This window comes from Danio rerio, chromosome 7 (assembly GCF_049306965.1).
Source record: "Danio rerio strain Tuebingen ecotype United States chromosome 7, GRCz12tu, whole genome shotgun sequence".
NCBI classification, from domain to species: Eukaryota; Metazoa; Chordata; class Actinopteri; order Cypriniformes; family Danionidae; genus Danio; species Danio rerio.
Genome location: NC_133182.1, coordinates 69,958,484 through 69,982,742, shown reverse-complemented (window position 1 = coordinate 69,982,742; position 24,259 = coordinate 69,958,484). Strand labels below are relative to the sequence as shown.

Below are 24,259 nucleotides of genomic sequence, written 5' to 3'. Positions count from 1 at the left end.
GCCTCTGATCTCCAAAATAACAATGCCAGTGACTCGTGACCAGTGGTGTAAAGTAACTAATTAATGTAATTGAGTAGTTTTTCTCTGAAATTGTAATTTACTAAGTAGTTTTAAAAATGTGTACTTTTACTTTTCCTTGAGTATATTTTTAGTGCAGTATCTGCACTTTTACTCCACTACTTTCCTTCAACCTGCAGTCACTACTTTATTTCTTTCTTGTCTTTGGTGATTGGCTAAAGTAGAAAAATCAGTCCTGTGATTCCAGTCTAATCAAATCGCACATAGAAAGTAAATCACATGATACTGAACATCAACACATCGGCCTTTAATAAATGCAGCAAACCTTTTAGAAGCATTAAAAATATCCAAGAAGATGTTCAAATTATTTACACACATTGACGCACAGTCTTTTAATGGACTGAATGTCACTAATGAGAAAATAGATGTCGACTGTTTAAAAAAAAAAAAAAAAAAAAAAAAGGATGTTAACTGTATGATGACTGAAATCACCAAACAGCCTCCTTAAACAATCACTAAATGGAACGAATTAAACATGAAAGGAAGGACCGAACGAAGGAAGGACTGAACTAATGAATGAAGGAAGGACCAGATGAATGAAGGAAGGATTTAAGGAGTGACTGAACAGAACAAACTAAGAAAGGAACGAATGAACAAACGAACAAAGGACCTAATGAGGGAAGGAACAAAATTATGAATGAAAGAACAAATGAATAAGTGAACAAATGAAGGAAAGACCAAAGCAATGAAGGAAGGAATGAACAAATGAATAAAGGAAGGAAAGAATAATGGGCTTAATGAAGAAAGGAATAAAATAAAAACGAACGAACAAAAGACAAAATGAATGAAGTAAGGATTCAAGAAAGAACTGAACAAACTATGAATGAGCGAACACATGAAGGGTGAAACGAAGGAAGGACAGAATGAATGAAGGAACAAATGAAGGAACGAACAAATTAAAGACGGAAGCACAGAACAATCAAACAATGGAAGAAAGTTGGAAGGAACAAATGAATATAGGAAGATTACTAAATCCACTACAGAATGTTACGTTTACACATCCCTGCACAACCTGCTTGTAAATGCAGAACAACTTTTTATGGAGTAATACTCACTATCCTTGAGTACTTTTGAAATGCCTACTCTTTACTCATACTTTGAGTAATGTTTACAGCAGATACTTTTACTCTACTTGCACTACATTTTTGTGCAAGTAATGCAACTTTTACTTAAGTATGATTTTTCAGTACTCCTTCCACCACTGCTCGTCACCCCCAATATTCTCTCAGGTGGTTATAAATATATTAGCCTTGCACACAACAGTAGACTCAAGTCTATTTATCATTTCATTTTGGAGAACACCATTAGGAGGATCCATGTTCAGTTGTGGCCTGTAGGAATGGGCCGGTATAAGATTTTGACGGGTAACTTTGGATAAAAATGTCACGATTTCACTGAATTTTTATCACTGCTCTAAAATATGTTCTTTTGAAATATCTGAGTAAAAAAACTCAATTTTCCTCTTTAAACACAATAGATTTTATTTGAGAAACTTTTTAAATATTTGGAGCAGTAAACATGTCAGGCTAAACGGTTCAAATGAACCGCTGACTTCAGCTGTCTTCATTAGTTTCAAAAGCACAGATTTCTTCACAATTTAAAACAGCATCTTTGAATATCTTTTCTGCTGGAGAGACTTATGTCCTAAAGAACAAACAAAGCAAAAAAAAAAAAAAAACACATAAAAAATTGAACACGCACCTTAGGATCAATATAGCAGAATATTTTGCCGGTTTTAAAACATAAAATTTTCCAAACCGCTGTTTTTGTTCCATGCCTAGTGACTTTTTTTTAATGAACATGAGTGCCATAATAGTGTCAGAAAGTTTAACCTAATGCCATAAAATCAATATGCTGCACCTGATGCTATTGCTGTGTATTTAATATAGTGTAATCATCCCAGGGGTCGCAAAAAAATCGAAAGGCTTATGGCTTTTTGTTTGCATGTCTTTTAATGTTTATTATAACCATGTTGCCAAGAAACTGAAATGTGCCAACATCTAGAATTTTCAAAGCCAGGTGAACAATCAAAAACACAGTGGCAAAGGATGAAAAGAAAATTGTCACGCTGCTTCTTTAGCTTTCCAAATGTTTTTAATATAACAATGTTTTAATAAAATGTATTAAAAAATTTTTGAGAGCTGAAGTGGAAGTGTGACGATTTTCTTTTGACCTTTTGCCACTATTATTACCCTGTTAACAACGTTACTGTTAACTACTAGTTTGTTCTTCAGGAGATTATGGATAAAAAATGATAATTCTAATAGTTTAATACAATGAATTAGATTTTTGGAAATCAACAAGCGACCTCCACATTAAGAACCACTGCTTTAAATGGCAAATTTGAATTCTACTTTAGCAATTACAGTTTTTTATTTGTATATTCTCTTTTGATTTTAAAGCTTTAGTTCATCCCCTAAAAAAACGTATGCTATCAAACACTATTTTAATAATACTACGCTGTTCATTTAGCTGTGGCGACCCCACATTAATAAAGGGACTAAGCCGAAAAGAAAATGAATGAATAAATATTATACACTACACTACACTACAGCAAATGTTCTGTAATTTTAATATTGCCTTTTTATTAATTTTTTTTATATTACATGACCTTGATCTCTTTTTAAAAGTATACTGATTTCGGTTGGCTTGTTTTTATATTAAGAATATATTTTTAATATTTAGAAAAAATATGTTAGATATTAAGTTACTTCATGTCACGTGATTTTAAAAATCAAATAATGATTAAATAAATTAATAATAAAAATGTCTAAGGGATAAAATTGGTCAATCGATGAATTTGCTCTTCAGTGTTTGGACTTTCAGCAGTGAAAATTAAACCACACTGAACTGAGCTAAACTCAACTTCAACTCTGAAAACTGAACTGAGACAGTTTCAATTTACTATAATCGTCTATGTTAAGCTGCTTTGACACGGTCTACATTGTAAAAGCACTAGAGAAATAAAAATGAATTGAATCAATGCAAGGGGAATTTAGGTAGTCTAGCAAAAGTTTTTGTTTTTTTCTCCCCCATGTTATTTATAATAGACTTGATAAAAGGACCACACAGGCCTATGCAGTGCTTAAATTTGTAATTAAATGTCTAATTTAGTCAAGACCATTTTGTGGCCTACTTGGAAACCCCCCGGTGATTACATGGACTTCCTCAGCCTCCAGGAAAGTAGATAAACACACACACACACACACACAATTTGCTTTCCGCTGATTTAGGGGACTGAACATACAAACTAACACACACTCTTACAGGGCATGTTTTCCCAACACAGACGTCGTGGTCAGCCTGACCTTGTGCAGAACACACATCAGAGTGACCATGTGCACACACAAACGTTCCTCTCATCTACAAACAAATACACACAGTCCCCTACCACAGTGTTTTTTTTTACCTTTCCCTCTAGATGTAGGGATTCAGTGGGAAATGCGCATAAAACCAGAGGTGTACAGTGGCAAACAAAACCCCTTGCAGAATCTATGAAAATGTGAGTCATTTTAATAAAATAAGAGCAATACTTAATACTAATGTTATTTTTAAGTACTACCTGTAAATATTATGGTATTAATATTTACCTGGGTGATCTATGAGTATGCTTTGAGGCTGTTTATGAGTCCTTTGTTCTGAACAGATAAACCAGCTTCTCTTCAGAATAATCCTGCAGATTCCCCAGCATCTTTTGCATATTTGACCCCTTTTCCAGCATTTGACATATTTTCCAGAATAGTTTGAATATTTTACCCCTTTCAAGCAGTGAATATTATTGTGAGATCCATTTTCCCTCTCGATGCTCAGGAAGGAAACGAAGTGCATAGCGGCACCATATTTCTCTCGCGGCTCCCCCCTGTGGTTGACAAGCGCTATTGCCTGTTAATAGTGTCGTAAAACTGTCGATAAAAGCTATCTTTTCCATGTTAAAATAGTTTTTGTACTTATCATCTGCCACCACGACGCGCAAATTTTCTATTTTGGAGACGGTTTCTATTTCTGCAGTGTTACAGAACAACAGCACAAACTACCATCACCTCAGGTACAAATTATGTGCTTTATTCAGTGTTAAATGCCACTAATGTGAGTTTGAATGCCATTTTATGTGACATTTATTTCCAAATTTCCATACTAGGCTACTGAAAGCTGTAGATAGCTAATTTACCTCAGATCTTGAAAATAAAATACAGAGGAAACAGCTTGAAAATGAAAGTCAGAACTGTGGCTATGTGCAAAACAACACAAGTCACTCAGTTTTTGTTCCTTCACCAATGTTAAAGAGGTTTATTATGTATAAATTAAAGGATAAATCATACCATTTTGTTGACAATGCTGTAATTTCAATGTTTTTGTTGTGTAGCATTAAAATGAAAGAATTGGATAACTGTTGAAACATTTGCTATTTTATGGATTTTGATCTTGTGCATAATATTTGATTATTTATCATACAGCATTGTTTTAAATGACTACAAATGATAATTCACATGTTGTTAAAGAGAGAAATTATTAAAGTAAACAGCTGCTGAAACAGACATGACTTCATACAAAAATGTAGAAAGAAAAGAAAAACATCCTAAGGGTATTAATATACTGTAACATACTGGTTTTTAGGATAAAACAAACGTTTTTAGTCTTCTTAACTTACATTTATTAAAACAAAATTAGTTGAAACGTAAATACAATTGGTAAAAGTAACAAAAAATATTATGGAGGTTATCAATAAGTAAAAAAAAAGGCTATTGATAATCATGGATTCAATTCACAAGACTCCCAACATTGTTATGTAGCCTATATATTTATATACACTACCTGACAAAAGTCTTGTCGTTGATGCAAATTACATGAGCAACCAATAATAACTTGATTTCTAGTTGATCATTTGCAAAAGTGGCAGAAGGTATATGTTTCCTGCTGAATCATCTGTTGAACTGCATACCAATCATCACAAATACTGCAAAAGACTTGGAACCCGCAAGGACCCAAGACTCTTTCATAAATCAGTCAAGTTTGGTGATGGAAAAATCATGGTTTGGGGTTGCAATCAGTATGGGGGCGTGAGAGATCTGCAGAGCGGATGTCAACGTCAACAGCCTGAGGTATCAAGATATTTGTGCTGCCCATTAAATTACAAACCACTGGAGAGGGCAAATTCTTCAGCAGGATAGCGCTCCTTATACTTTAGTGAATCGGTTGCAAATGTTCTTTGTTTTTACGTCATTCTAATTTGTTCTTTTTGATTTCTCACAGCTTACAGGACAGCTTACAAAGTGTCACGGCTTACCTGACTAACCACGGTATGTGAATGATTTAACATCTTTACTCCGTGCTATTTATCCACCTTCGGTTTCACTCAGAATTGGTCAGAATCGCTGAGATAGCAGCACTTTCCTAAATGGCTTTAAACATTCTGAGTTATTGATCTTCTGAAGTAGTAGTTTACACAGCCTGATTGTCAAAGCTTTCGATAATAAACAAGCCGTTCTTCTGAGGAATGTCTTTGTCAGCAGTGAGGAGATCCATATTGCTCTGGAATGTGTGGAGCTGCCAAAGAGATTTTAAACTCAGACGTCAAATAACAGTCCTTGTGACACAACTTCTTGCATACTAATTAATTATTTAAGGTAATTTTAATTGAAACAAAAATACTTCTGTTTAATATGCTTATTAGTGTTATAATAATAGCTTATCTACCTATTTGTATTCCAAATATGCTATTAACCGTACTGAAAAAAAAAAAAAAAAAACAGCTTAAACCAGCCTAAGCTGGTCAGGTTGGTTTTAGCTGGTCACCCAAGCTGATTTTAGTTGGTTTCCCAGGCTGGTCATGGCTGGTTTGTCAGGCTGGTTTTAGAGGGGTTTTGGCCACTTTTTAGCTGGTCTTAGCTGGTCGGTTTGGTCTTAGCTGGTTTTAGCTGGTCAAGCTAGTCTTAGCTGTTTTTAGCTGGTCAGGCTGGTTTTTAGTACATGCTAAATGAAAACTAACTTACAATTGGTGAAAAGGGTGAGGAAATAACACCCAAATGAAGCACTGAGTGGGACGTTAGTGTTAAATTTAAAGTTAAAAATATTAATTGAAACTTCTTTGAATTAAAAACAATGTTAGAGGTTATGACAATGACCAATGTAATATAACCAGACTGACAGAAAATGAAAAGTTACTGTTTTCTAGGCCAACATAGCTAGGAATAATCTTGTTTTGATGTAATAATCAAGGAACTTTGCTGCTGTATTGCTGCGTAATAGATTCTAATGGTCTAATCTGATTCAATGTTATATGCTAAGCTAAATGTGCTACTGCTAAACCCCATTTCCAAAAAATAAGTGTGTTCCTTTAAATCTGTTGACCTTACACACAGCCTCTGAAGTGATCTCTTAAAATATCTAATGACAATACAGGAAACAACACTCGTTGTGTGCTCTAGAAAAGATAGTGCCTTGAGATATCAGCACCTGGCTGTGAGAACTAGCAGGATATAAACATTCTCATACAGTTTGACCTCAATAGGAAGATCAGAGATGGGCAAAACTCCCTCTATGGAAAGTGTAGAATAAGCAGATCTTAAACAAATTCTGGTAACACTTTGGTTTACGTAACAATTGACACCATTTTCTACTGGCTTATTACCTGCATATTAACTGTTTATTAGCACTTATATCGTATGATCTTATTTTACATCCTTAATCCTACCCAATGCCTAAACACAACTACTATTTTACTAACTATTAATAAGCAGCTAATTAGTAGTTAATTGAACTGAAAGTGTAAGTAAATGGTTATTTAAATGTACATTAAAATAAAACGTGACCCAAATTCTTAAGGGGATAATTCACCCATGTAAATGTCCTGTTAACCCAGACTCATTCTGATTACGTACACTTGTATACATTTCTGGAGACTGCCAAATATGTCCCAGGAGCTTTTTTTTTATTTTTTTTTTTATATAGTTTTTGTTTTTGCGAATCCATGAGAGGCTGCTGTTGACTGACTTCTGACTGACCGATACTGCCAAACACCCCCTTCCCTAAGCCCAACCGATAGTGTTTTAATAAGCACCCATTAACCAGCGTCCACCAACTTCCCTAAACCCAAACCCAAGCGCTTTTAAATGCAATCTATAAAAAAAAAAAAACGTCCCAGCAGCATGATTTTCAACACGTTTTAACACCCTGTAATTTACAGTACTTGTTTGTTTTATTTTACCTTACCTTTACCTTTATTTAACGCTTTACCTGCTTTCTGGAACCATTCTTCGCCAGACTTGGACTCCATCATCATAGTCAACTCCGCTCTGCATCTCAACTCCTCTGACGTACGTGGCGAGCCACTGGACAAACTGGTAACAGCAGAAAAGTTGTCCACACGGAGGTAAGCGGTCAACTTGTGAGCGCGAAAAGGAACAGAGTCATACCGCCCCATAGCATTCGTTTTAAAGACGAAATACAGCCATACATTCCTCTGGCTACATAATTAACGATTTTCAGAAATGTACAAAGGGCTATGTTTTCAGAATGACCCTATGTTGGATAAGTTACTCATCCTCAATTCATCCGAGTTGGAGGTGCCTTTCTTTATTTAGTAGAGTATTCAAGGGGTACTGTAGTTGTCACAATCACCAGTGATCAATACTCCTAAGATCGCTGGACCTCATTCACAATAACCATGGACTACAAATCCGCCATTTCTGGACTACATTTTCATACATGCACTCCGCTCACAGACACACATGCTTCCTCATTTAGACTGATTACACTCGCACCACCTGAGGATTGTCAAAGACTGATCACTCCCATTGACGAGTCTTGTTAGCTATATAATGACATTACAACGCGTTATTGTTTTCCAGTGTTTTGACCTTAGCCTTGTTTACCTTTTTCTCTCAGTCTGCCGCCTGCCTTCCGACCTCTCGCCTGTTATTTTGACTACGTTTCTGGATTGCCTTATACACCTGTTTGCACCCGTATTGACCATTGCTTGACTGACTAACCGAATAAGCCTGCATATGGATCCAAACCTCAGTTGTTAGTGTCAATCCCCGTGTTTCAGTAGTTCACCCCAAGATGAAAATTCTGTCAAAATGTATTCTTGTTTTAAACCTTAATGAGTTTCTCTTTTTTCTGTTAAACACAAATTAGGCATTTTAAAGAAAGCTAAACCTGTAACAAAAAATGGTTGAAAATGATTATAAGTGGGCTATGTTTTCAAAACCTTTTGCTAGATCAATTGAAATATTTTGTCTTCCGTTGTTTGATTATTGATCGGCAACAGGGATCAGATTTACTCTTTATGGTCTTTATATGATTACATTGATTATTTACTATATAACAAATGAGGTTTTATGTGATTAATCACTAAACAATGCATTTTGACTCATTTTGAACGTAAAGTGAGACTTGGCAAGTATGGATTTGCCTATAAACGAAGTTGGTCCTCTGCTTTAAACCCATCCAAGTGATCAGGCACATTTTGAGTGATGATTGAGAGCATACGTACACACAACATAGGCTCATTCTGAAAACATACCCTCTGTATATCGTCGCCTTAGAATGATAAGGTTCTATCTGACATTTTTGTCAAAATTGAATTATTCACATATTCTTAATAAATGACAACATTTTTACATTATGGGATGTTACATAATGTAAGTTGTTACATTTTAAGACTTTATAATTAAAAAACAAATGTTACACATATACTGTTTGCTATGGAACGCAAAAACTTTAAAGCTCATTATCTCAAAATCATTCAGAACGCAGATAGAACCTTATAATTCCAAGGTGACGATATGTTTCTGAAGATCGGGAATTATGTAGCCAGAGAAATATATGACTGCATTTTGTCTTTAAAGTGAACGCTAAGGGGCAGTATGGCCCCGTTCCATTTCTTGCTTACCAGATGAGCGCTTATCTTCATATGGACGGCTTCCCTACTGTTACCAGTTTGTCCAGTGGCTTGTCATGTACGTCAGTGTAGTTGAGGCACAGAGTGGATTTGACCACGAAAACAGGGTTTGTGTAGGGGGAAGAACAGTTTCGGAAAGCAAATAAGACAAAAACAAAAGCCAAAAAATAAAATAAACAAGTAAATGACAGTGTGAGAATGTGATAAAATCTGAAAACGTGGTAAAATTCAGACAAGGGCTTTTCTTTTTCTGGATTTCTTTTAAAAACACTGTTGGTTGGGTTTAGGAAAGGAGAATGGGTCGGTCGGTTGATCAGTCAGTCAGTCAGTAAGCTGCCTATGTTAGATTTATGCGTGAAGAGCAGGCGCAAATGGCACTCGCGAGAGAAATTTCAGATCTCAAAAAGTACCACAGCAGCCTCTGGTGAATTCGCGAAAACAAAAACTACTATATACGGAAGAATTGTAGAGGTACGTTATCAGAATAAGCCTGTGTACACACGGTGAGCATACACCTAGAGCAGTGGGAATCGAAGATTTCATTAATTCCACCCATCTTTAATTTCTGCTGGGATCAGGAATTTAACCTGCATTGGGAATTGAATCTGCAATCTTTCTATTTCAAATCCAATTCCCAAAACATTAGCTTATAACTGCCCTCTTTTTAATTACATGTGCTTGACCAATAAGACATGCACCTTAAGCTAAATGATGACTATACATGTCCGTGTTGTGTTCCGTCTCCGAGACTGAGCGCACACAATATAGTGCAAGTTCTCTTTTGTGCTTTAAAAAACATAAATAAAACTATTAGACTTCAATAAATCAAGCATATTTTATGCTAAAAATGCCATGTAATAAGATTTTACTGATCTCCACAAGAAATTAGGCTTTGTGAGAGAATAAATGCAGACTACTGGAAATGGGCAGGACATGACGCAATAATCATTTTATCATATATATATATATATATATATATATATATATATATATATATATATATATATATATATATATATACATACATATACATATATATTGACTGAATTTCAATTGAATTTCCATTAATTGCACAACCCCACCTACTAATACAGGTGGTAGTATCTATAAATTGTTAAATCAGTTTGTTAACATAATAAAGTCCCACATGCCGGTATACAGGTTGCAACAATGTTGACAGCAGTAAAACAAACGTGACGTCAGGCATGGTGGTATGTGGGAAATGTCACTCTCTGTTAGTTCTCCCATGCTTATCTTGTCTTTGCAACCTGCCTGTTTGATGATTGAGATTTTTCCCATTACTGCTTCTTTTGAGGGTTTTGCACGTGGAATTTGTAGCTTGTAAGCCCTCGCCTCCCACTGCATTCTTGACTTGCTCACACACAGAGTTCTCATTACACACCGCTGTATTTCAAGTGTCCTGTCCCATTTCTGTCAGCTACAAGAGTCTGCAGTTCTCACCGCCGCTTGGCGTTTTTAGGGAGCAAATGTGCCTATAAACGTGTCTGTCTATTAGGATTTCAGGTGTGGCTTGCCTTAAGTGACCATTAAACTGTTCAGTTTATTCATAAAATATTGAAGTGGGGCTTTGGCGTCGCTTGATCTCATATGGTTGAACACTTTAAACTTTCAACTTTCAGGAAGCCTTTCTGGAATTCATTTAACTTCACCTTTCCCCTGCAGCTGCAGATGTTACACTGTAAAACCCAACAGCGAATAAAACTAAATCAAATAAGTTAGTTTACCTTACAATAAAAAAAAAAAAACTTAATAAAAAAAGAGTTATGGTAACTTATAAACTGATTATATTAAGCATAATATTATTATTAATAATAATAATAATAATAATAATAGTAATTCCTTAGATTTTATATTGCGCTTTTCTTGACACTCAAAGAGCTTTACACAATGGGGGGGAATCTCCTTATTTACCACCAGTGTGCAGCATTCACCTGGATGACGTGACGGCAGCCATATTGCGCCAGACCGCACACCAAATGCCAGCTCAGGGGTCACCAACATGGTGCCCGTGGGCACCAGGTAGCCCGCCAGATTCACATGAGTTGCTCGCAGGCATGTTCAAGAAAAAAGCTCACCATAGTACCACATATGAGTAAGCTGCATCTGATTTTTTTATAGGTATTCTTTTTTTAATCACACTTGCATTGGTGTAAATTTGAAAATTACTTTAAGTTATATTTTTCAAAAAATACTTTAAAAACTATTTCAGACAAATGAAGTGTTGCATATTGATATTTATCTACCTTGTTAAATCATTGTTGACAACTACTGTGAGAAATTATGATCAATGTCTTCACAAAGATTAGTAGACTTTCGAAAAAGTCAGAAAAGTGGGCGTGTCCAGCTCTGTTTAGGGGGGAGTGTCGGAGGAACTAAAGTGGGATGGTGTGGGAGTGTCTATTTGTGCACGCGCGAGTTTCAGAGTCAAAATACACACCCACACAGACAGGAGAAAGCGATGGTGTTTAACCTACATGGACATCTGTAGTCGAATTATTTGCTGAATTAATAAATGTTGGACTTTAACTGCAGTTTGGCTCTTTCATTCAGGGAATTCATTCATGCCCCTCGCGACAAACGAGGTATTTGATTCGAGGAACTGCTCTAAGCGTGTATTTTTCATGCAATGTTTGATACCGCACGGCGAATGAGAGAAAAAAAAAACTCTGCATTTCCCGGAAACTTAGATGCACACGGCAGGTAGCGTCAGAAAGCCGCGTGTGTTATTCCGGTCACTAAATGCGGTGCTAACATTTCTGCACTCAGTGCTATAGTTAACTTAATTCGATACGAGCAAACTGAATAAACAAAGAGCACTGGTCGCTCACTTACCAAATCTGTAGAGACAGGAAAATCACCAGCAACTAGAGCCGCGTCTTTATGGAGAGAATACTACAAGCAAATCCAGATTTCAGCGTTTGCAGATGAGAACAGCTCTCAGGTAAACAATAATCCTCCTTAGACACGTAAGTTATTGTTGTCGAGCGTCGCGTACACTGTTAATCCACACGTGATCCAGATAAGCTCTCACAGAGAGAAAATGAAAACGAAACTTAACGGCAGCAAACAATAAAAGCAACACTTCACGCTTGTTTTGCCAACACAACGTGGCGTCTTTGTGGTGTAAACACGGTGACACAAATTAATATTAATGAAGTTGCACAATAGAGCGCGCTGATTGTTTTGAACCAAGCCTTACTCATGCATTAATGTATCACACTGTAAGACGTAATAAGACTCACTCAGGCACAGACGCCCAGTCTGCACGCTGGAATACACGCTATTATGTCATGACCGTGACGCAGCTTCAAAAATTCGTTTCAAACAGGAAGTACGAATTTGCTTGAAATAACGCAAAAACAACCAATTTACACTTTTTAGTGAAATATAGGTGTCCTAATAGTGTTTTTAGCAGTGTGGGACACATATACGACTGTCAAAAGCTCAAAAAATGTGTTTTGGTGTTTCGTGACCCTTTAACATCTCACTGAGCAGTGTAGAGTCCCCATCACTATACTGGGATGTTAAGACCAACACAGACCACTATACTGGGACGTTAAGACCAACACAGACCACAGGTTGAGAACCCTCTGCTGGCCTCACTAACACCACTTCCAGCTGCAACCCTGCTTTCCCATGTAGTCTCCCATCCAGCTATTGACTGGGCACAGCAACGCTTAGCTTCAGTGGGCAACCATGTGAGAGTTGCAGAGAGCTATCTGCAGGCAGAACTCAAACCTAATGAGTTATGAATAAATTCATACTTAACTCTAATGCTAGAAGCAATGCCAAACCCAACCCAGACTCATTCTGAAATCATACAACTATATAGATTTTTGGAAAGCACCAAATTCGTCCCAGGAGGTGTGTCTTTTTTTGCAGTTTTTGTTTTATGACGAATCCACCAGAGGCCGCTGTGTATGCTTTTTCAGATATCAAATTTCTCTCGAGAGTGCCATCCGCACCTGCTGTTTTTTACATAAATCCACCAGAGGCCGCTGTCATCTGACTGACTGAACGAGTGACTGTCTGACCAACCGACCGACCCACCCTCCTCCTTCCCTAAACCCAACCAATAGTGTTTTCATCCTGGCCATCTTCTTTTTCATTCTTTTATAACCAGTTTTAACACATTTTTATCTGTTTAAAAAAAAAAAAATTATTATTTGTTTTTATTTTTCTTATATTTGTCTCTTTTATTCCTGTTTATGTAAAGCACTTTGAATTGCCACTGTGTATGAAATGTGCTTTCAAGAGTTCACACTTAGCTGATGATTGGTAATAAGCTAGATTGGCATGCTGTCCCGGGAGAGAGCCCCGAGCTCATGAGAGCCTCGAGCCCGAAGCTCCCTCCCGTTGCAGGGCGAGAGGGGATTTGAGCTCGGGTAGATCTCGAGAACCCCCCCCCTGCTGCATGAGGGTTGCTAAGGTGATGCGTTGCTGACAGAATTGAATCGAATTTGGTGCTAATTTGGTTTAGTCAATTTACTTAAGTGTCATGTTTTTGGGAGTGTGGGAGGAAACCGGAGGACCCAGGGAAAACCCACGCAAGCACGGGGAGAACATGAACTCCACACGAAAATGCTGACCGTTTGGGTAGGTGCCCGAACCGGAGGCATTTTGCTGTGAGGCCGCAGTGCTAGCCACTAGGCCGCCGTGCTGCCCTAGACAAAAGAGAAGGATAAGGGGTGGAAGGGGGGATTCTTCAAGACGAAGATGACTAAAGGTAAGGTGTTTGGTTATTTATACTTGGTTAGGAATAGTCTGATTGGTGGTTCGTACATTAGCTTGACTCAGGGCCAGCCGTGTCAATCATAAGCATGTGATCCTCTCGAAATTAGTTTATGCATAAACTTCACTAATAAAAAAACTTGCCTTGCCTTGTTTTCAGCGCCGATTGACCAGCGTCCACCCGCTTCCCTAAACTCAACCGACAGTTTTAAAAAGCAATCTTAAAAAAGAAAAACCCACTGATTATTTCTACGTGTTCAGATTTTACCAAATTCTCACCTTCTTATTTACTTAATTATTTTATTTTTTTGGCTTTTGTTTTTGTCTTACCTAGAACTGTTCTTCATTGGACTCCAACCCTGTCTTCGTGGTCAGCTTCTCTCGAGATTTCAAGTCCGTTGACATACATGGCGAGCCACTAGACAAACTGTAACAGCGGAAAAGCCGTCCACACAGAGGTAAACGGTCAGCTGCTACAGTAAGCCCAAAAAGGAACGGCCCCATACTGCCCTATAGCGTACTTCAGAAATGTATTTAGTGCTACGTAAAACATATGCTGGATAAGTTGGCAGTTCATTCCATTGTGGTGACCTCAGATTAATAAAAGGACTAATGCCTAGTTCAGACTGCGTGATTTTAGCCCCGATTTTGGTTCGCCGACAGGTTTTGAGAAATCGCTGACAAATGCCTGAAATCACAGGCAAATCGCTGCTCGTGCACATGAGTGACAATCACACAGTATGAACTATCAAAGACGCGATCTGAGAGAATCGCTGATGAGTCGCCGATGCCTGCGAGATATTTGGCGGGCTAAATATCTGGAGCTGTCGGCGATTCAAATCATGCCGTGTGAATTGAGTTTTGACTGAAAATAACATCAGCCATCGCCTACAAACAATGAGAGAGCAGCTTTCACTTGTGTTTGCGTGTGTGTATATCTGCTGCAGGCCAGCGGGAGGCTTATAGGTTTATTTGGACCCACAAAATGGAGGAAAAACTAGTGGAGGTTTGACAGGACTCAGGAGCAACCGTGTCTGTTTGACGTTTCATACAGAAAGAAATTAGTTTATTATCAACGTTGAGGAGAAATGGCTAATTCCCTTTAAACCCAGGTGAGCAAATATGTACATTTTCTACCCCATTAAAGGCTTCTTTCTCATTATGTAGTTAATAACAAAAGATATACTACGTGTTTTTGGCTGTGAGACGTAGTTTGGACGAAGTTGTCGGCGATTCTTCCTATAGTAAAGTCATGCAATCTGAAAGTCCCTGTCGCCGATCCATCTTGCAGTGTAAACAAAGCAGCGACGAAACGCAAGCCCAGATAGTCATGCAGTGTGAAAACATCTGTGACACGACTACTTTGAAAATCATGCAGTCTGAACTCGGCATGAGCTGAATAATAAAAGAAAATGAATGAATGAATGTGTGTCGTTTATAGTAGTTAATTTTTAAATCATTTGTCATCTGATACACAGTTGGTAATATGGCTAATATGGTAAAAGTAAACACAATACACTATACTTTATTAGCAAATATGAAATGTATATCTTGATTGGCGGGATTAGGATATTCAAGATTACAGAGCTTGACAAATGTTTCTCTTCATTTAAAAGTAAATGTTTATTGACCCTTTATCAACTTGTTGCGACTGACATCACCTTAATGTTTTCATCTATGTTGGATCATGGTATAGAACCCATTGTTTGGGGACATTTGACAGTCCTGTTGTCATTGGCGGGAAGTTTAGCTAAAGATCTCTTTGAGTACTAATGATGCCTCTCATTCTCGCCTCCCTCTATTTCTGCTCATCCGCCCAGCACCTGGACCCCTGCCCCAAATCCCGCTCCTGAAAACCCATCCTTGCCTTTTTATTTATTTCAAGCTGTAATTAAGTAGATGGCTAGCCAGGCTCTGCTGTAATAGGAGTGAAAGAAATGTCCAACCTCACCCTCTGGCAGGGCATGGCGAAGAAAAAGAGAGGGTGTCACTGCACCTACACAATGCAGTTGGATCAAGGAGGGTCCTCGATTTGACATGTAGAGACTGGACCATCCACTCCTCTTGCTCCTCCTCTATTCAACACCCTCTCCGCACGCCTCCCTGACTGTAATTAGGTGGCTGTTGCTGTCGTGCGGAGGCCCTTTTGACTTTGGTGTGCGCCACAGCCCCAGCAGATGCACCTGTCCCCTGTCTTTCTCTGCTCAGGTGAGCGAGGGTGGTTAATCTCTTCCGACCCCTGGCAGACTCTCCCAAACACCTGTCCGCCAGGTGCCACTTTATCACCTGACCGCTCCCCATTCGGGCCTGGTCGAGGAGAAGGAGGGCGGGAAATAGCGAGAGACAATGAGGGAGAAAGTTCAGCACTTTACAGCTCCAGCTCAGCCCACACCTTTCTCCCTCTGCCCGGTCTTTTGTCAACAGCAGCTGCTTAGATGTCTGTGTGTGTGTTTGTGTGTGTGTTGGTATTGATGGTTTACAGGGACTTTCCATAGACATAATGCATTTTGCTCAACAGACATTTACAGGCATGTCCTCATTAATCATCTCGATGTTTAAATACCTAGGACACATACCAATATTATGCGGCACAGTGGCTCAGTGGTTAGCACTGTCACATTACAGCAAGAAAGTAAGTGGTTCGAGTCCCAGCTGGCCCAGTTAGCATTTCCATGTGGAGTTTGCATGTTCTCCCTGTGTTCGTGTGGGTTTTTTCCTGGTGCTCCGGTTTCCCCCACAGTTTGAGTAAACTAAATTGTCCATAGTGTATGCGTGTGTGTGAATGTGAGAACGTATGGGTGTTTTTTCAGTCCTGGGTTGCGGCAAGAAGGGGCATCCGCTGTGTAAAAAATATGCTGGAATAGTTGGTGGTTCATTCTGCTGTGGTGACCCCTGATAAATAAGGGACTAAGCCGAAGGAAAATGAATGAATACTAATATTATAGAAATTTCTCTTCTTATAAACCTCCAATAACAATACACATGTGACCTATAGGTATTACAACATTGATGTTGTTCATGATTACGTCCTCGTAATTTAAAATTCTTGAAAAATGTTAACGTGGTTTCAAATTTTGCCATAGGTTTCCTGTAAGGGTTGGATTTAGGGGTGAGCATAAGGATAGGGCAATATAATAAGCAGTTTTTACTGTATAAAATACATTACATCTTTAACAAGTCCCTGTAAACCATCAACCAACATGTGTGTGTACTGGTTTTGGTGGTTTATAAGGTCAGAAATTTGTATGAATATCTTTGGTTTGACCTACTGTAGGTAATACAGTCCCTGACAAAAGTCCTGTCGCTTGTGTACAAATTGACTTGAAGTGTTATTGAAATATATTTCTAATCAAGATTTCTTTTCAAGAAATGGCATGTTTTAATCCCAACAGCTTTTGTAATAATGTTTCAGTGCAAAACGAAACTGTCAAAAAGTATTCTAATATTCCCAGCTTTGTAAAGCCCATTAAGTCCATTTTTGTGAAGACATAAGTGTTGTCGCCTTGTCATATGAGCTTCACTTGTGACTAATAATGGACCAATTAGGTCTCAGGTGTGTATAAAAAGAACCCCAGTACACTAGTCCTTCACATCAAATGCAACTAGACCTCTGCAAAAATGCCTAAGTTTCACCCTCAGACTAGTCTTGATTATCAAGAGGCTGAAAACCAGATCCACTGCCAATGTGGCAGAAACCTTCGAAGTGTCTCAGCGTCAAGTACAGAGGATAAAAAAAGACTTGAAGAGACTGGAGATGTTTTTTAAAAGCCCAGGTCAGGCAGACGCCTCAAGATAACTGCTCGAGAGGACCGTTTGTTGGCTCAAAAATCTAAGGCCAGCCCATTTTCCACTGCTGCAGAGCTCCACGAGACCTGGTCACCTGAAGTCCCTGTGTCAACCAGAACAGTTTGTCGTATTCTCTCTCGAAATGGCCTCCATGGCCGAATCAGTGCCCAGAAGCCAGTACTAAACAAAAGACAATTGAAAAACTGTGTGGCATTTGCCAAGGCCCACTGCCTGCTAAATGGATGGACACTGGAAAAGTGGCAGAAGGTGGATTTTTCAGATGAATCTTCTGTTGAATTACACCACAGTCGCCGCAAATATTGCAGGAGACCTACTGGAGCCCACATGGATCCAAGATTCACCCAGAAAACAGTGAAGTTTGGTGGTGGAAAAATCATGGTCTGGGGTTACATCCAGTATGGGGGTGTGCATGAGATCTACAGGGTGGAAGGCCACATCAATAGTCTAAAATACCAAGAAATCTTAGCTACCTCTTATATTCCCAACCATAAAAAAGGCCAAATTCTGCAGCAGGATGGTGCTCTATCGCATACTTCCATCTCCACATCAAAGTTCCACAAGGCGAAGGAGATCAAGATGCTCCAGGATTGGCCAGCCCAGTCACCAGACATGAACATCATTGAGCACATGTGGGGTAGGATGAAAGAGGAAGCATGGAAAACGAAACCAAAGAATATTGATGAACTCTGGGAGGCATGCAAGACTGCTTTCTTTGCTATTCCTGATGACTTCATCAATAAATTGTATAGATCCTTGCCTAACCGCATGGATGCAGTTCTTCAAGCTCATGGAAGTCATACAAGATATTAAATGTGGATCTCACAGCACCACTACTTAATTTGCTGACATATTATTGTATTTGCAGTAAAATTGTTTTCAAAAAAATTTTGATTTTCATACAGGCGACAGAACTTTTGTCTTGCCAAAATTTGACCTTTCTGTTTTGATTAAATGATAAATCTTGTTTCAGTGAAACTAATTTATTTCAGTGCATTAAACATAATTTGGGAGGGTTTTAGCTTTTCATATGAACTCTTCCTAACACCAATGGATTAAATAAAATCAGGTTAATAGCAGGTGCTTCTTCAAATTATATAAGCGACAAGAATTTTGTCAGGGGCTGTACAGCATTAAGGTGGTTTACGACATACCTGCAAACACTAAGGTTTACCGGGACACTAAACACTAAGGTTTACCGGGTTATTTTTCAACCCCCCGGTCCTCAGCATTTTGGTATGGTCTGTGAAACCCCTGGGGTCGCTAACATTGCTATAGGATCCGATCGCAGCGGCTGCCCGAAACACGATTCATAGTAGTTACTAACACCACAGTACACAGAACCCGGTTCTCACACATTTACAGGGACAATTGTTGGCAGGTATGTTTTATGAGGACATGCATTATGTATTATTATTCAAAATGCGTGCGGGGGGGTTGTGTTTAGGAGTAGAGGGTGGGGTAGGGTGATGTAGTAAGTTATATTTTTACTGTATAAAATACACGGCTATGGAGAATCCTCCTAAATCACTAATACCAAGAGGTATGTGTGTGTGTTTTGTGTTTCAGATCAAATTGAGTGATAAGAATAGTTTGAATTTTTCTTTTAATTATGGGTTTAAAGATACATTTGGCAAGGTGTCAGCAGTAGAGCTTGTCAGTTTAGTTGTAGCAGAAACTTTGTTTCCGTTAACGTATTTTTATGCACATTTTGGAGTCTGCTTCTAAAATTCACCTGCTTCCCTTGTATATAATAGCTGAAAAACAGTAAATAATAATAATATTGTGTCAGAAATATTTAATATAGGGTTTGGGAAAGTCCGGATAACCCACTACATCTGCCATGACGCAAAAATACAAAACAGATGTATCTCATGAGGCCATGAGAATTTGTAAATGGACACAACCATGATAGTGATAGTAAGTTGACACAACATATTGCCATTCACATGCGGATTGGTGTCTATTTCATTTATATTACACACATTCTTACTAAATAGAACATACACTTTTACAGGTATAGTTCCATGCCCCCATGATATGTATAGTGATAAAGTAGAATTAAGGCATTGGAATAGTACATGACATTAACGTTGCTGTGCTAAAACAAGTGCTGTGTGCTGGATATAATAACCACTAAACTGTGTAAGCAAACATTGATGTTATGTCTCATTCTTTGCTTTCCTACTCATGCAATAACGAGGATAATGTTCAGCCAATCAGTCATCACTGAAAAATAAACCCACTTCAGGGTTCTTTCACATCCAGTTCTTTTTCTTTCTTTCTTTCTTTCTTTCTTTCTTTCTTTCTTTCTTTCTTTCTTTCTTTCTTTTTTTCTTTCTTTCTTTCTTTCTTTCTTTCTTTCTTTCTTTCTTTCTTAAAAGTATTTTTTCTTTCTTTCTTTCTTTCTTTCTTTCTTTCTTTCTTTCTTTCTTTCTTTCTTTCTATCTTTCTCTCTTGAAAGTATGGTTAAAATTTGTCTTCCTTTTTTTTCTTAAAAGTATGCTTCAAAATTTTCTTTCTTGAAAGTATGCTTCAAATTTTTCTTTCTTTCTTTCTTTCTTTCTTTCTTTCTTAAAGGTATGCTTCAATTCTTTCTTTCTTGAAAGTATGCTTCAAATTTTTCTTTCTTTCTTTCTTTCTTTCTTTCTTTCTTTCTTTCTTAAAAGTATGCTTCAATTCTTTCTTTCTCGAAAGTATGCTTTAAATCTTTCTTTTTGCATGGTGCAGTTGCAGTTAATGCTTTTATTTCAGTTTTAAATCCTGATGTTGGTCATGACTGCCCTTTCTTCTTCCAGAGAGAAACTATTTTTCACACGTTTACACAATGTTAGAGACTTGAGCCTTTGTTAACTGTTTTACAGAAATTGTTAGATGTATCTTTTGGAGAAACCTTTTCCACTAAAACTTTCATTTGTGGGTGTAAATATGTTTAAAGAAAACACTTTAAATGTCAGCTTCTCAATTTTTTATTAGGACAAGCTAAAATGGCGGTATACTGTAGAGTACGAGAAAGCAAAAAATTGAAGGAAATGTGAGTCACAACTTGTTGGCGGTTTTTGTTAATTCTGTCAAATCAAGAATTCTTGTTGATCTTCCTTCTTTTGACTTGATGTGGTGTTATGCCGGTGCTCTGTGGGAGCTTTATGAAAATAAATAGGTTTTTGCTCCCATTTTGGGTTAATTTCTTTTTCTTGCTTTTTCTTTTTTTGTGAGTTGATTGTTTGAATAGTGTATTAATGTTTTTGTAATAAAGTGTTGTGAAAATTAAAAATGTAATCTTTCTTTCTTTCTTTTTTTCTTTCTTTCTTGATAGTACAGTATGCTTCAATTCTTTCTTTTTTTCTTGAAAGTATGGTTTAAATATTTCTTCCTTTTTTCTTTTCTTGTTTCTTTCTTTCTTTCTTAAAAGTATGCTTCAAATTTTTCTTCCTTTCTTTCTTAAAAGTATGCTTTAGATCATTCTTTCTTAAAAGTATACTTAAAATTTTTCTTTCTTTCTTTCTTTCTTTCTTAAAAGTATGCTTCAAATAGTTTTTTCTTTCTTAAAAGCATACTTCAAATTTTTCTTTCTTAAAAGTATGCTTCAATTCTTTCTTTCTTTCTTTCTTTCTTTCTTTCTTTCTTTCTTAAAGGTATGCTTCAATTTTTTCTTTCTTTCTTAAAAGTATGCTTCAATACTTTCTTTCTTTCTTTCTTTCTTTCTTAAAGGTATTCTTCAATTCTTTCTTTTTTTCTTTCTTTCTTTCTTAAAGGTATTCTTCAATTATTTCTTTCTTTCTTTCTTTCTTTCTTAAAGGTATTCTTCAATTCTTTCTTTTTTTCTTTCTTTCTTTCTTAAAGGTATTCTTCAATTCTTTCTTTTTTTCTTTCTTTCTTTCTTAAAGGTATTCTTCAATTCTTTCTTTTTTTCTTTCTTTCTTTCTTAAAGGTATTCTTCAATTATTTCTTTATTTCTTTCTTTCTTAAAGGTATTCTTCAATTCTTTCTTTTTTTCTTTCTTTCTTTCTTAAAAGTATTCTTCAATTCTTTCTTTTTTTCTTTCTTTCTTTCTTAAAGGTATTCTTCAATTATTTCTTTATTTCTTTCTTTCTTTCTTAAAGGTATTCTTCAATTCTTTCTTTTTTTCTTTCTTTCTTTCTTAAAGGTATTCTTCAATTCTTTCTTTTTTCTTTCTTTCTTTCTTAAAGGTATTCTTCAATTCTTTCTTTTTTTCTTTCTTTCTTAAAGGTGTTCTTCAATTCTTTCTTTCTTTCTTAAAGGTGTTCTTCAATTCTTTCTTTCTTTCTTAAAGGTGTTCTTCAATTCTTTCTTTCTTTAGGTACTGTATGCTTAAATTTTTTCTTTCTTTCTTAAAAGTATGCTACAAATATTTATTTCTGTCTGTCGTATATGCTTCAATTCTTTCTTTTTTTCTTGAAAGTATGCTTCAATTCTTTCTTTCTTTATTTCTTTCTTTCTTTCTTCACTTCATCTACGTCTCTCTTTCTCTATTTCTTAAGAACTGCCCCTTCGTTTCTTTCCTCAGGTTGCCTGCGCTCTCTGAATGGGCACTCTTTAGGGGGAATAGCTGGGGTTCAAAGCGCTGCGCTCTGGCCCGACTGAATGGAGTGAAAAGGATCTTTAACAAACATCCCCTGTGCGCCAGGCGCTCCAAACCCTCCAGTAATAAATTAACTTGTGGCCAAAGTGCGGCGCACATTCTGCGGCAGCGGAAGCAATCTGCTGCTATCTCACCCTACCTCTCTCTCGCAGATTAATGAAACAGAATGCTGGCGCATTTGCATACAGGTGAGAAGGAAGAAAAAGCCAAAAGAAGCAGGTCTAGATAAAGGAAGCGAATGGGGTGATGAGCTTTGAATAGCAAAAGAGGAATACTTTCATGCACAGGGACGGGAGAGAGAAAGAGAAAATAAGAAAGAGAGAGTTTTTTCCCCTCATCCTCAAAGGCCGGGGTCAGTGCTGGCATTTGAAGAGACTGCACAGCAGCTGTCTACATAGCTCCATCATTAGCTGCAAAGGGGGCCATTAGTCCTTGTCAACACTGTTCTGGCTCACATAAGCACAGTGCTGCTACTCTGTCAACCACTAGAGGACAGTATGCACTGCTTGAGGAACAACAAGTGTGCGCCAATAAGTGCCCATGCTGCCTTTGTTCTAAATAAATTGAGAAGTTTGGGTGTGTGTGTGTGTGTGGCGGCTGATGATTAATTGAGCAAGAACTATATGTCCAAGACTACGAAAACTCTCTTTGACTTCTCTCTCTGCTTTGTTTTGCAAGTGTGCACGAGATTATGTAACAACCCAAGAGTGCATATAAGAGTTTAGATGCAAAAACTTTGAAGTGCTGTCTGAAAATTCTCTTGTAAATTGAGTACTTTTATGTTTTATATTTTTTACACTTTAGAGCCAATGAAAACAACCTACTCAGTGCCAAACTATTAATTCTGGCTAAAGTTATTAATTCTTAACTCTGGCTAAACTATTAATTTACTAATAATATCACGCTGCAAATTAGGGCTTCACGATATTGCCATAATCTGACATTGCAATGTTTTATTTGTCTGCGATATATATTGCGATATTAATATAATATGCCAAAGTGACTTACAATATAACTCTTTTTGGAAAGACTTCATAATTTTAGATTGTTTGGGATTATTTTGTAGCTGAGCATCTGCATAAAATATAATAGACTAATTACAAGGGTAGATGAATAAAATTGAGTTAAAATATAAGTGAAATAAACAGTGTTTTATTGTTGAATCGAACAGTATTGAGGTACAGTAATGCAATAATCAAATGTAAAATAACACTGTAGTCTTCATTGTATTAATAATTGAATACAAGTAATCTTTGTTAAAGCTTCAAATCTTACAAGTTGGTTTATATTCGGTTGAAATTTTACACTGCGTGCTAACCAGTGTTGGAGAAAGTAGTGCATTACAATATTGAGTTACTCCCCAAAAATGTAATTAATTGTGTTACTTTTTATGGTAAGTAATGCGCTACGGTACTTTTGAGTTACTCTTTGCATTACTTTTGGGTTACTGGCTGAGGCTTGATCTTATACAGTACTTATACAGAACTTTAATAGATGAGTTCTGCAGTTAACAGCACACTGTATAATCTACTGTACACCTTATATATATATATATATATATATATATATATATATATATATATACACAGTAGACCTCCCCTCCCTCAGTCATCTTTCCATCAAGCAAATTTCTCATGTTAGCCTTGGTTGGCGACGTCACCAACCAGAGCGAAAGTTGGCAGCAAAAAGTTTGTTGTCGATCACTGAAAAACAGGTAGAAGAAGAAATTGTCATTCTTGCCGCCATATGGCTTTGATTTAATTGGCTAGACACTGGCCTTACAGCTCTATAAATGTCGGTGCCGTAACCTATTGATCCGCATTCGATAAATATAGCTTGAGTGGATGCTACTGCGCTATTTGCTTAAAAAATAGCTTCGCTACTGAAATGCTATTTGATTTAGATAGTAGCAACGCTACTGCCACTCTACTGAAAAATGTAGTTATAGGAGAATAGCAGCGCTTTAATAAGCACCTTAATAATTCCTTAGCAGAAGCCATCATCCGTATCAAAAACAGGCAAAGCAACAGATTAATATTATTCAACATATCCCTGATTTTTAAAGAATATATTTAGAGGTTATCCAACTTGTAATCTGTAACATTTTTTAAGTAACTAAT

At 37.1% G+C, this 24,259-nt stretch overlaps 1 long non-coding RNA gene across 1 annotated transcript; it reads left to right on the top strand.

The window, feature by feature from the left end:
* The first annotated feature begins 3,497 nt into the window (after positions 1-3,497).
* LOC141375182 (uncharacterized) lies at positions 3,498-15,151 on the top strand. Its single transcript, XR_012382800.1, has 3 exons — positions 3,498-3,580; positions 5,329-5,375; positions 14,067-15,151. It is a non-coding gene; the product is annotated as an uncharacterized lncRNA (long non-coding RNA).
* The last annotated feature ends 9,108 nt before the right edge of the window (positions 15,152-24,259 follow it).